The sequence below is a fragment of the Lycium ferocissimum genome, chromosome 1 (genome assembly GCF_029784015.1).
Source record: "Lycium ferocissimum isolate CSIRO_LF1 chromosome 1, AGI_CSIRO_Lferr_CH_V1, whole genome shotgun sequence".
In the NCBI taxonomy this organism is placed as follows: Eukaryota; Viridiplantae; Streptophyta; class Magnoliopsida; order Solanales; family Solanaceae; genus Lycium; species Lycium ferocissimum.
In genome coordinates, this window is record NC_081342.1 from 49,955,554 (window position 1) to 49,968,046 (window position 12,493).

The 12,493-nt window shown below is 39.8% G+C and overlaps 1 pseudogene; it reads right to left on the reverse strand.

The window, feature by feature from the left end:
* Nucleotides 1–7,780: 7,780 nt before the first annotated feature.
* On the reverse strand, nucleotides 7,781–7,899 carry LOC132031461 (5S ribosomal RNA; annotated as a pseudogene).
* Nucleotides 7,900–12,493: the final 4,594 nt, after the last annotated feature.

The window sequence follows — 12,493 nt, forward strand, 5'->3', positions numbered from 1 at the left end:
GGGTTACACGGTAGAGGTCCCAATGAGAGGTTATTGAGGAAAGGTGAGCCAGGAGAGAGCGAGCTTGGGGACTATTTAGCATAGGGAGTATATGGTGGTTATGAGGTACATCGATGGAAATGGTAAACATACAGGATGGTCTATGGGTATTGATAGAAGTAATGAAAGGAACATCGAGGTAAAGACAATTCCCTCATGGGTTAATAGCCATGACAAAAAAAGGGTAACCGAAAAGAGATCATCAAAGGAGTAGTCTTCGATTTTCCAAGGCAACGTGGCCGCTGAAGGCATAAGAATGAGATAATACAAGATATGGTCCATAGAATGGAAGACGGATGGAGAATTCAACATAGTAGTTGTACAACAATAAGGCGGGTTATGAGGTAGAGTTAAAGGAGGGGCATATGACAGAAGAGCAGTATTAACCTCAAGAAGATACATCACGCGAGCATTGCGACATCAGTTCAAGTGTAAGATAGACAAGGATAAAACGGTATTTCCATACAATAAGAGCTCATGCGAATGATTTTATAGTAAGGAGATACAGGTGATAAGAGTAAGATTTGGATTATAGGGAAAGGTGAGTGATGGACTAAGGTGGGAAGTCAAGTGGAATAGCCACCGCAAGCAAGACACATGGGTGCGAAGTTCTAATGTCGCATAACGATTGGGGAAGCATTGTACGGGGAAAGCCTTGAAGGAAAAAATAATTGACTCAGAATTTGGTAATGTCTTGCTAATGGAAGGATGCAAAGTTAACAATAGAAGAGGATTGAAATAGAGACGAGCTATTTGAAAGCATGTGAATACTTGACGTTAGTGTCACACCCCACCCTTGGTAAGGTGTGATTGGCATCCGGCACCTTACGGAAATCGAGCGAACCAACTTATAACTTGCATTCTCTATGTCTCGAATGACAAAATAAGGCTAAGGCTAGATATGAACGTAATATCATGTATAAACATATATCCAATGGACCCACGATGCCAATATAAAGACCGACAGAACATAACGAAGCTATACACAGGAACTGTCTGCAAAGCCTCTATGAACATGACTGAAGTATACAAGTCGGGATAGGGCCCCCGACATGCCCTGAACAAAAATCATACAAACATATATACATCCAGACTCGACAGCGCTCCAGGAAAAAGTGGAGCTCACCAATCATAACTGGTACCTAAAGGCAGCCTACGATGAAAGATCCTCGTCTTGTCTATCCAAACCTGCGGGCATAAACGCAGCGTCCACAAGAAGGGACGTCAGTACGAGCAATGTACTGAGTATGTAAGTCATGAATAGTAGCATAGTAAAAGATACCGAACATGGAAAATAATATAATGAACGTATGAAGATAAAGTAATGTAAAAGAGATCAACCTGTGCCTCTAAATGCCCTTTTAAGGCGAATGTCGTGCATGCTTAGCTTTTTTTAAAAAAGACTTTTCCATATATATCCATATATAATATCCTGTCCGGTCGTTAAGGCGCGATAATATATATAGCATCTTGCCCAACCATTAGGGCACGGCAATACATATATATACACATAGCGTCTTGCATGGTATTATCTTACCCGGCCATGTAAGCTCGGTGTCATCTTACCCGGCCCTTTCGGGACTCGATGTCATCTTACCCGGCCTTTTCGGGACTCGGTGTCATCTTACCCGGCCCTTTCAGGACTCGATGTTATCTTACCCGGCCATGTAGGCTCGGTATTATCCCCAGCTGATCAGTGGGATGCAATGCATATGTCACGACCCAACCCCGTAGGCCGTGACTGGTGCCCGAGCTGGGCACCCATACGCGCTCACTGACCAGATTCGGCATACAAACGGCTCGTACATAAATCAGTATCAGGCGTGGCTCCAAACTGACGCATACAAACATATACTGCACAGAAGCCGGCAAGGCTATCATAATATACATAACGTAGCAAAGCATACATACACGCAGCCGACAAGGCTGCCACGGCGGATGGGCCGTCCAAACACAACTTACTCAACGCATCCGAACAAAACTGTACATAACCCACATCTATGTCTACAGACCTCTAAACAAAACAACAGAATCATGCGGCGGGACAGGGCCCCGCCGTACCCCTGAATACACAAATACATATACAACGGAAGAACATATACCAAGATGTAGGCTCGGAATAAAGGGAGCGCTCCAACAAAGAAAAAGATGTCCCTGGGATCGACGGATCACCGAACGGTGCGTACGCCGGCGGCATGAAACGCCCCCCGAAGAAAGGGGTCGATGCGGAATATATGCGAGTATGCAAATCGAAAAAAAAAATACAGTAATCAAATCTGAGTCATAATCGAAACGGAAGTACAGAAAGTAAGTACATATCCAAAAATACCAAAATACTTATTTATTATATTTTTTTTTTCTCAAGAAAAACAAATTGTGTATAGGACTCAGTATCACACCACATACCGCGGTCAAAATCCGGCGGCAATATCACATCACATAACATACCGCGGCCAAATACCCAGCGGCAATATCACAGAACATACCGCGGCCAAATACCCAGCGGCAATATCACAACATACCGCAGCCAAATACCCAGCGGCAATATCACATAACATACCGCGGCCAAATACCCAGCGGCAATATCACGTACCGGCATACAAATCATTATTACAAACCTAATAGAATAACCAAAGCAAACTATTATTTCCAAACCAAGACAATAGCCAAATCAAATTTCCTCCGAATATCACTCAGGAACATATCAGACCGAACTTCAGAATCCATAGTCACGTATCGGAATCATAGGTATACGAATCATTATTTCAGACTCAACAGACAACTATATAATCATACTCGGGGGTCAGAAAGGTAGTCATATTAAGTTCTTTTCGAAGAGCCATCAGAATCATACAGAAGAAGATCGCGAGACCCACGGACGAGCGTCAACCCAATCCAGGCCCGCCTACAAAAGTCATAGTCATCACGTGTTATCGAACCATTATTACAAACTCGAAAGATAAGTAACCTGATCGTGCTTGAAATCGGAATAATAGTCATATCATATTCTTTCAAAAATCGTCAAAGTACATAAGGAAAGTCGCGGGGCCCACGGAGGGGTGTCGACTCAAGTCGGGCCCGCCCATGAAAATCATAGTTATAATACGTCATAGAACCATTTGCGAAGATATCCAAGCGATCCGAGCCTTTTCTTGAAAGTTACGGTCGTTCGTAGTTTCGGAATCGTTTAAGAACAAAACTCTTTTGAAAACAAAACTTTTATACAACTTTTGAAAATCAATCATACAAAGATACATAACCATAGCTAGACCATATAATGATGCCAACATCAAAAGCAAATACTACTCGTAAACGTGCTCGGATTTTTAAGAATAGAATTACCCCCGAAGCTCATAACATATCATAACTTAGCCGTATCTAAGACATGCCAAAAGAAGGAAAGGTAAGCTTTACATACCTCGAGTGCTCTCAACGCTAACTCAAACTCAAGCTAGTCCAACTCAAACCTATGTCTCGGGCTGCCCAAAGTCTACATAACATCAATAAATATCAACGTTACTATATGCGTTTAGAAGTTCATTTCCAAACTAACACATGATTCTACGGAAATTTGGGCAGCATTTCCCCTGTAAATAGGCCAACCCCGAGAATTTAACTCGGCCAAATCAACAACAACAACACCAACAACCAACCTAGCAACATTAATAATCAATTCGAAACGCATTCTAGCATTAAATACTCTTTCTACATAATCCAACAACATTCACTATATTCAATTCAACGGCTTACCTTCAAGTCAACATAAATGCTTATACATTCAAATACTCATCCGAATCCATATCAACAATATTCAAGAACATTATAAACAATTCACACAATATTTCCAACAATCCAACTAATGTTCCAATATACCCGAAAACTGTCCCAAATCCGAGAACAACATCCATAACACATTTCTAACTTCCGAATTATGATTTGTACCAACAATTCACATTCTAACAACATCATTCTCATAAATATACAATTCACATCAAATGCACAATAACCTCAAAATCAGCCCGCAACACTTACAATATCAATTTGAGTCATTAAACTCTTATCGTCAACATAGAGTTCACAACGACATCAATCAAATTCCAAATAGAATTAATTCATTCACATTTACACAAGGGTGGCCACATTCGGCCACCACCCCAACTTGCCATCTTTATGATTTTCATTCATTTTTCCACTCTACAACAATCACCACATGCTAACTAGACTTTAATTCATTGCTTCAACACAACACAACACACACACACTTACACGGCTATGCACTACACACACAACCTCAACTCCAACATGCCATATTTCATAAATTTCCTCCATTTTAACATACTATAATCTTTCATACATCATTCATAACATATAAAACATGATCAAATCTTACCTTTCTTCCTTCAACTTCACAACTAGCTAGGGTTAGCTAGGATGGAAACTAGCGGGTTGATCGCTCCAACAACACTTCCACGCTACTTAGGGACCTCCAATTAGTGGATTTGCACCAAGGAATTATTTTTGGGATGGCTAATTTTTGACTTGAAAAATTGGAGCCTTGGCCGAGAGCCTCTCTATGTTCTTCCAAGGTTCTTGTTTTTTTTTCTAAGTGTTGAGAATAGAAAAGATGACTACTTGGTCATCTTTTATGATCACATATATATTGTCCAAGTGTCCATGTCCCACACATGGGTTGGACCAATTAAATTTGGCCACAAAAATGTGTGGGACCATCTCCACACTTAAAAACATTCGTCCTCGAATGTTGTAGTGTCGATCCTCAATAGCCTGATTGAATTTTTTGTTCAATTACTGCATACTTATACTATAATTTGGTCAGTTTCGTCTTGTTCTTTCTTAGCTCTTTATCAAATTCATTTGTGAGTCGTGCAGTACTCAATCCTCACATATATAGAGTCACAAGTCAACTAGTATTCCGTTCTCATGTCTTATACTAACGTTCAGTTGCTTGTTCAACGGTACTCTGCTATTGACAAATCCTTACTCATAATGGTTACATTTCTTCAACCATCCATCTTAATTCCTTTCCATGATCAGTTATACCCATATCCTCAATAAAATTTCTTAATTACGTACATTCCTAATGTTCCATCACCATCTTTATTATTCCTCGTAGCAGGATTATAAATTGCGATGAACCAATAATCATAGTTCAAATTGTTCTATAGCTTACAATATCTTCGAGTTCTTGTCAAAACTCTCCCTTTAATTCCTTTGCCTCAAATCTTGCAGTATAACTTATAATTATAAAGTTAGGGCAATTTTCACTTTACCACAACTTCTTTTCTAACATCAGTATGGTATACTTACCCTTGACTTCCTTATTCCAGTGGTCATTTAGTTAGCTGTCATTTCTTATTGTCTTTCCGGTGTGTCCATTTCCATCTGCGGGGCATAACCTTACGTTGATGGTTCATATAGTTCTATCATACATATCCTTGTACTCGGTATGGTTAGTGACTCGTGATATACTTTCTAATTTCTAGTGATGCTGCTGCCTTTCTATCTGCACCCACACCGTTCTTCCTCTACTTAGATATCGCCACACCGCTTATCATTACTCTTTTTGTTAAGATTGTCATATTTTTCCTTTAACATCAAGATTTTTCTTCCGTTGTAACCCAAAGTGTCCTTTGTACTCATCATCCATTTCGTCATTCTCTTTATAGTTAGCTTTCAGACCTTTCTTACTCTCTTTATTACTCTTTAGGATACGTCGCTGCCTATTTAGGTGCGGTACAAATTTCCCTGGTCTAGAAATATCATATCTCACGTCTTCATGAAGCATTCTCTTGATCGATTTTTAATTCCCTTTCATACCTGCTTTGTGGTATGCTTATCTTTAATTCGTCTCTGCTCCGTCTTAATGCATTCTTGATATGCCACTACGTCCTGAATTTTGGCCTCTTTAAGCTAAAATCTTTGGAATTTTGACAATGCCATACCTTGTTTCAGGACTAGATCTGCTCTTCCCCCCTTTTTAAGGGTGTTCTTATACATTAGTAACTCCCGAGTATTGGTAGTCATTAACTTATCCTGACGATCCGTCAATTCTTTTGGTCTCTTATAATATTGGGGTTCTCCCGCCGTATAGCTTGACTTATTTTCTTCTCTGCTAATCGAGGGCTTTACATGTAACCAAAGCGCTCATGCATTACCAATCCATTCTCGCTACCTTCTTTAAGGCCCTTCTACTTCAACCTTTTATGTCTGAACATTTTCTCGAATCCATTGGTTAACGGGGACATTGGAATCCATCAAAATACTTTACGGAATGTTTGGTCACACTTTGCTCCTTTTGTCCCTCGTCTTCCTCCACAACTATTATCACTGAAATTCTTCTTCCTCTGAGTTTTCGGTTTCACTTTACATTTACAATGTACCATTGAAAGTTAATATGCTACACTCTTCCACTTCCACTATGAATCCCTTTTTTTCACTTAGCTCACTTATCCGAAATCTTCCTTGACTACTTATTTGCATCCCACCTATGCGTTGTAGTTCTTCTAGTGTTCTGCCACTTCTTGTTCGTGTCGTGGAATCCTTGCAAATAAACTCTCTTCTTTCTTCTCCTTCCTGCCGCCAAGGCTAGTCCATACTCATGAATATTTCCCATACATCCTTCTATAATCAAATCTCGATATTCCTTATCCTCATCCTATGTCATTGATGTACTACCTCTCGGTTAGCTTTGTTAATTCATTATCCTCTCGCTTGTCCTTGGTGATTGCTCAATTTTTCTTTCCTTCCCTTCTTCTTCTCTCTTCTCCTTTTGACTAGCCCGTTAGTGTACCTTTCCTACTTTAATCCTCAAACCTTCCTTAAGTTCCTTCCTACTCGAGCGCTCTTCTCCACTTGTTATTTCATAGCATCGACCCTGAAGTTCGTGAAATATTCCTTTAAACGTGCAAATCCATTCTATTCTTAAATCATCTTTTAGGAAAGCTTCTTTGTTTCCGAGGCAACCGTGTCAGTATGACTACACATTTATCCCTTTATATACCTCTCGAGAGCTGGAAATCTCTTAGTATCGTTGCAAGGCCTGATCATTCTCTCTCTTACTTCACATTCCTAGTTGTGGTCACTACCCTTTAGTCCCACTTGTCAAAGTCCGTTCTCCTCGACCCTACACATTTATCTTTTATTCCATACTACCGCACTTTATCCCTTTCGCATGCTTACCTTCAAATTTTATCCAAATAGTCCTTTGCTTTGCCCGTTGTCTCTCTTGGAAGCTTCACTCACCCTTGTTCGTTACATTATTTTTCGCGACATTTTGATCTTTTTACTTCCTGCATACTCAATTTCTTCCTTTCCCTGATGTTATTGCATTAGGACTTTCCAACTCTAACCTGTAGTGAAAATAACATCAACTTACCTTGTAACATTTATACCACTTTTGTCACTTGAACTTCATTACCCTGTTCGATTAATGCCTTTAAAGTATAACAACGTCGGTTGCTGGGGCACACATATCAGTTGACGCGGCCATATATGGGATTTCATACACATACATACATATATTTACTAACGCCTAGCTTCTAAAGTATTTCCGAATACCTTTCACACTTATCCTAGTTCTAGAGCTGTGATGCACCTTCTTTCTCGCCACCGATCTAGTCCGCCTTGTCCTTCGCGACCTCTTGAGGTTTCCAACCACTCCGCATACTCCAATTTCCCTTAGGCTACTCTAGCTTCTCATTTGTCCCTTATCTCTGAATTTGTAAGACTTTTAGTACACTTCCCAGGGGGTCACCCATCCTAGTATTACTCTCACCCCAGCACGCTTAACCTTGGAGTGCTAATGGGATCCGGTGGGTTAGTACTGGTATGATCGCATCCACCCTCTTTGTGTGACCTTTATCACATAACCTAGAACAGGCTGAAATTCTAACGGATTCCGATAAATTCTCGTAGTGCATCTCTCTCCAGATTAAAAGGATTCCTTACTCTTCCGACGAAGCAAATGCTATTTTAACCTTTGGAACTCCCGATGACAAGCCATCAATCAACACATACAACTGCTTTCCATTCCTAAATTTTAAGATTCCTTGTAGCGGTAAAACTTCTTAGCCAGCCTATCTATAAGTACTTTAGTTATCGGTCCCTTCAAAACTTCCACTCGTCAACTATCAATGGTATCCTACAATAGTTGTACGCACAAGAAGTTCTAATAAAAGACTCATATACCGTAGCCGCCCTCGTCCTCTCTTCGTCCGGAGGGCTGTAGAAAAAGTATCCTCCTCATCGTGCTTGCACCATTTACGTTAGCCATCTCATCATGGCGATTGTTTGTATGATTCTATGTCATATAATCTCGCAATTGATATAACTAGCATCTTGAAATTTCACGAGGGTTCATTGTCACCAGCTCGTTTCGACCAACGCAATATCCTTGAATCCTCATCCTTAAATTTTAGGAAAATTTTGACAGAGTTTTCCCCCTATACTTCTTACTATCCAAACCCTGCACGCGACCCCGGAAAATACATGCAATGCCTCACGAGGTCAAATATATACATGCGTAACACACCTTAGCCTCACAGGGCTCTCAATATTGAATAGAAATGCAAAGATGACAAAACTTACCTCATGCGTCACAACTCGGAATATACTTGAACTTTTATCAATCGTCCTTGTGTATTTCCTTGGTCACTTTCCCTTCCATTCATTGGCTATACATTTCAATAATACTTGCAACATTCTTATCATATCTGACTTATAATCCTTTTTACCATTACTTACCTCTGTATTGTTTCCTTCAACACGTAAATACGTAATCTTACAAGCGAACTTATCATTAAATTATACACGTAACTAATTCCCCTTGCTTTACTGTTCAATCAGCTTATCTTGACTATGACCAATTTATTCTCATAGAAGATGCACATCTTGATGACATAAAATCAACAAAGTGACTTACTTCTGTAATCCTAATATCATCATCCTCTTTCTTTATCAACACCAATCTTCCGCTGAAATCAAGGGTTAGTACAAGAAATTTCATTTCCTATGACTTGGCTCTCCCGCACGATCTAAGATGAGAAAAGAAGGTCAATCATTCCTAAATGCCTTGCAGCCTCCGCATTTATAAATGTAGCCGGCTTCACACCCATAAATAGGACTCTGCTAGACACGGCTTGCAGACAACCCTAGGACAGAATTGCTCTGATACCAATTTGTCACACCCCACCCTTGGTAAGGCGTGTTTGGCACCCGGCACCTTACGAAAACCGAGCGAACCAACTTATAACTTGTATTCTCTATGTCTCGAATGACAAAGTAAGGCTAAGGCTAGATGTGAACATAATATCATGTATAAATATATGTCCAATGGACCGACGATGCCAATATAACGACCGACAGAACATAACAAAGCTATACACAGGAACTGTCTGCAAAACCTCTATGAACATGACTGAAGTATACAAGTCGGGACAGGGCCCCCGATATGCCTTGAACAAAAATCATATAAACATATATACATCCAGACTGGGCAACGGTCCAGGAAGAAGTGGAGCTCACGAATCATAACTGGTACCTGAAGGCAACCTACGATGAAAGATCCTCGTCTTGTCTATCCACACCTGCAGGTATGAACGCAGCGTCCACAAGAAGGGACGTCAGTACGAAAAATGTACTGAGTATGTAAGGCATGAATAGTAGCATAGTAAGAGATACCGAACATGGAAAATAATATAATGAACGTATGAAGATAAAGTAATGTAAAAGAGATCAACCTGTGCCTCTAAATGCCCTTTTAAGGTGAATGTCGTGCATGCTTAGCTTTTTAAAAAAAAGACTTTTCCATATATATATCCATATATAATATCCTGTCCGGTCGTTAAGGCGCGATAATATATATAGCATCTTGCCCGGCCATTAGGGCATGGTAATACATATATATACACATAGCATATTGCATGGTATTATCTTACGACCGGCTCGGTGTCATGTACCCGGCCCTTTTAGGACTCGGTGTCATCTTACCCGGCCTTTCGGGACTCGGTGTCATCTTACCCGGCCCTTTCGGGACTCGGTGTCATCTTACCCGGCCATGTAGGCTCGGTATTATCCCCAGCTGATCAGTGGGATGCAATGCATACATACATACACACATATAAAAAAAAATACATACATGAAATCAACACCATCATTGGCTTTACCATTATCATCATATTATTCCTGAAAGATTAACCATCGTCGGATGAAATCGACGAGATCACGGGAATCTTGAGAATTATGAACTTAGATAACATTGGGAATAGAATCATTATCTTCGCTACATCTCACCTCGAAGGAACGAATAACATGAGGTGAGACCATCAACAATAAGTAAGAACTAGGGATTCATGGAATGGCTCAGCAATCTCATAATGCTCTCAAATCATAGCTTCGGAGTTGCTAGAGAATCATCATCATCGTCACAGTCATCATAGAACATAGTTCATTTAACATCATAAGAAGCTTTAAGAGTCATGAACTTCTAGCTTGTGTAAACAAGGAGGTTATGAAAACATTTATGAGATCATAACTTAGGAATCATGCCTTTGAAAGAAAGGGACGAGCCTTAACATACTTGTTCGTACCTCCAATTATCTACACTTATTCGTCCGAGCTCGCAAGTCTACATTTAAGAGGATTCGCACAATCGTTAGACTCATCGTAGTATATTTGTGCTAAGCTTTCAAGTCAAACTATTTTATATCCTGCCGAAAATCGGGCAGTATTTCCCCTATTTATATGCCTAGCCCAAAATCTCAATTTAGCAACCAACAACAACAATACCAACATCAATAACATCATTTCCAACACCAATATGTACCATAAAACAGCCCTGTTGTTTTCCAACCTCCATAACTAACCAACTTACTACACAATTATTTAACGACTTTGTCTCCGTAAATCAGCCTTAAATAATACCAAAAGAGAAAGATTCATACCTTTTTTCTTGTTAAGACAGCAATATCCTTAATATCCACGCTAAAATCCACCACAAAACAATACTAGAATCACAACCATGCGTTACCCGGACATAAACCACTACTCCGCGACTTAAAAATTGCTCACTTTTTGTTTCCCTCTCTCTCCCTCTCTCTTCAATTTCTGGAATTTTCCAAGAAAATCTGATGAAAAAAGGGGGTTATTACCCCTTATATAGGGGTCAAATTCGGGTCGGGTGCCTTTGTAGCATTTTTGTAGCATCACTTTATGTGGTCGATCTTTGTGATCGTAGCATGCGTTTCTGCTCTGTCAGCTGAACTTGTAATGTCCATAATTCTCTACTCCGATGTCCTATCGATGAACGGTTTATTGCGTTAGAAACTAGACTCGACGAACTTCATTCTAGGATTTTGTTTCACTTCAAAACACTTCATATGCTAAGAGATATTTGTCCCTCAATTTAGACCAAAATTTCCATACAAAACATTACCCATCCTTTCTCCAAAGTCGTACTACTCCATTTCTTCAACTCATTTCCTTATAAAACCTTCCAGTATGCCTTATATGCATCCTTCAATCATTAAGTATACTTGATAATGCTTGCTCCTTATATTCCAAAGTGATTTTACTTAACCATAACTCAACATACTTATGTTTCAAATTTGATAAGTGTTCTTTGAAGATACGGGGTGTAATAGGTAGCGACCTACAATGAAGAGGAACAAATATGTATGATCGTTTAGAAGAGAAAGTGTATGGGTGATATGAGAATCCCAAGCTTAGAGTAATTAAGGCCACATCGCAAGGTAAATGCAGCAAGATAGATTTAAATGAGAAACTGAAGGCGAGAGGTGGTGGTGAAGAAAATAATAGGGAGCAAGCTGTGTAAGACAATTTCGTGGCACTAGTCAAGAATGGGGATGAACCTAAAGCTAAGATTGGTGTTGCAATTGTAAAGAATCACATAAACAATCTATGGAAAATTTTCAAGCTAAAATGCTTGGTTCTCTACCGGTACCTGAGGATCGATGCGTTCCGAGAGGTCTGGGTTTAAAGACCTGTCAAGATGATCTGGAAATGATATATCCAGATGGCCGTATAAAGCTTGTAAGAATGAGAGAGTATCAAATTAGTTGAATGTGGAAATTTCATCTTGAAGCCTGATTTAGAAATATTATTAAAAGACTCTGAGAGGATTTCTTACTGCCCTCTCAGATGGTTTTGGAGTAGTGAAGGAAGAACTAAAAATATAAGCTCGATGAAGGTATTATGAAGGGACGAGAAAGTAAAAGAAGTGAATTAGGAAGCGTAAGGAGATATGAAGTCCAAATACTCGTACTTATTTCCACCCCCAGAAGAAGTGCAAGATGAGGTGCCATCGTTCTCAGGTATGCAACACTTTATTTTAATGCTTTCGATCGTGTGTGGCCATATTTTCTTGCCAATGCATTATAACCTTGTGAGGCAATGTTATGTTGGGTTCTTTGTGACA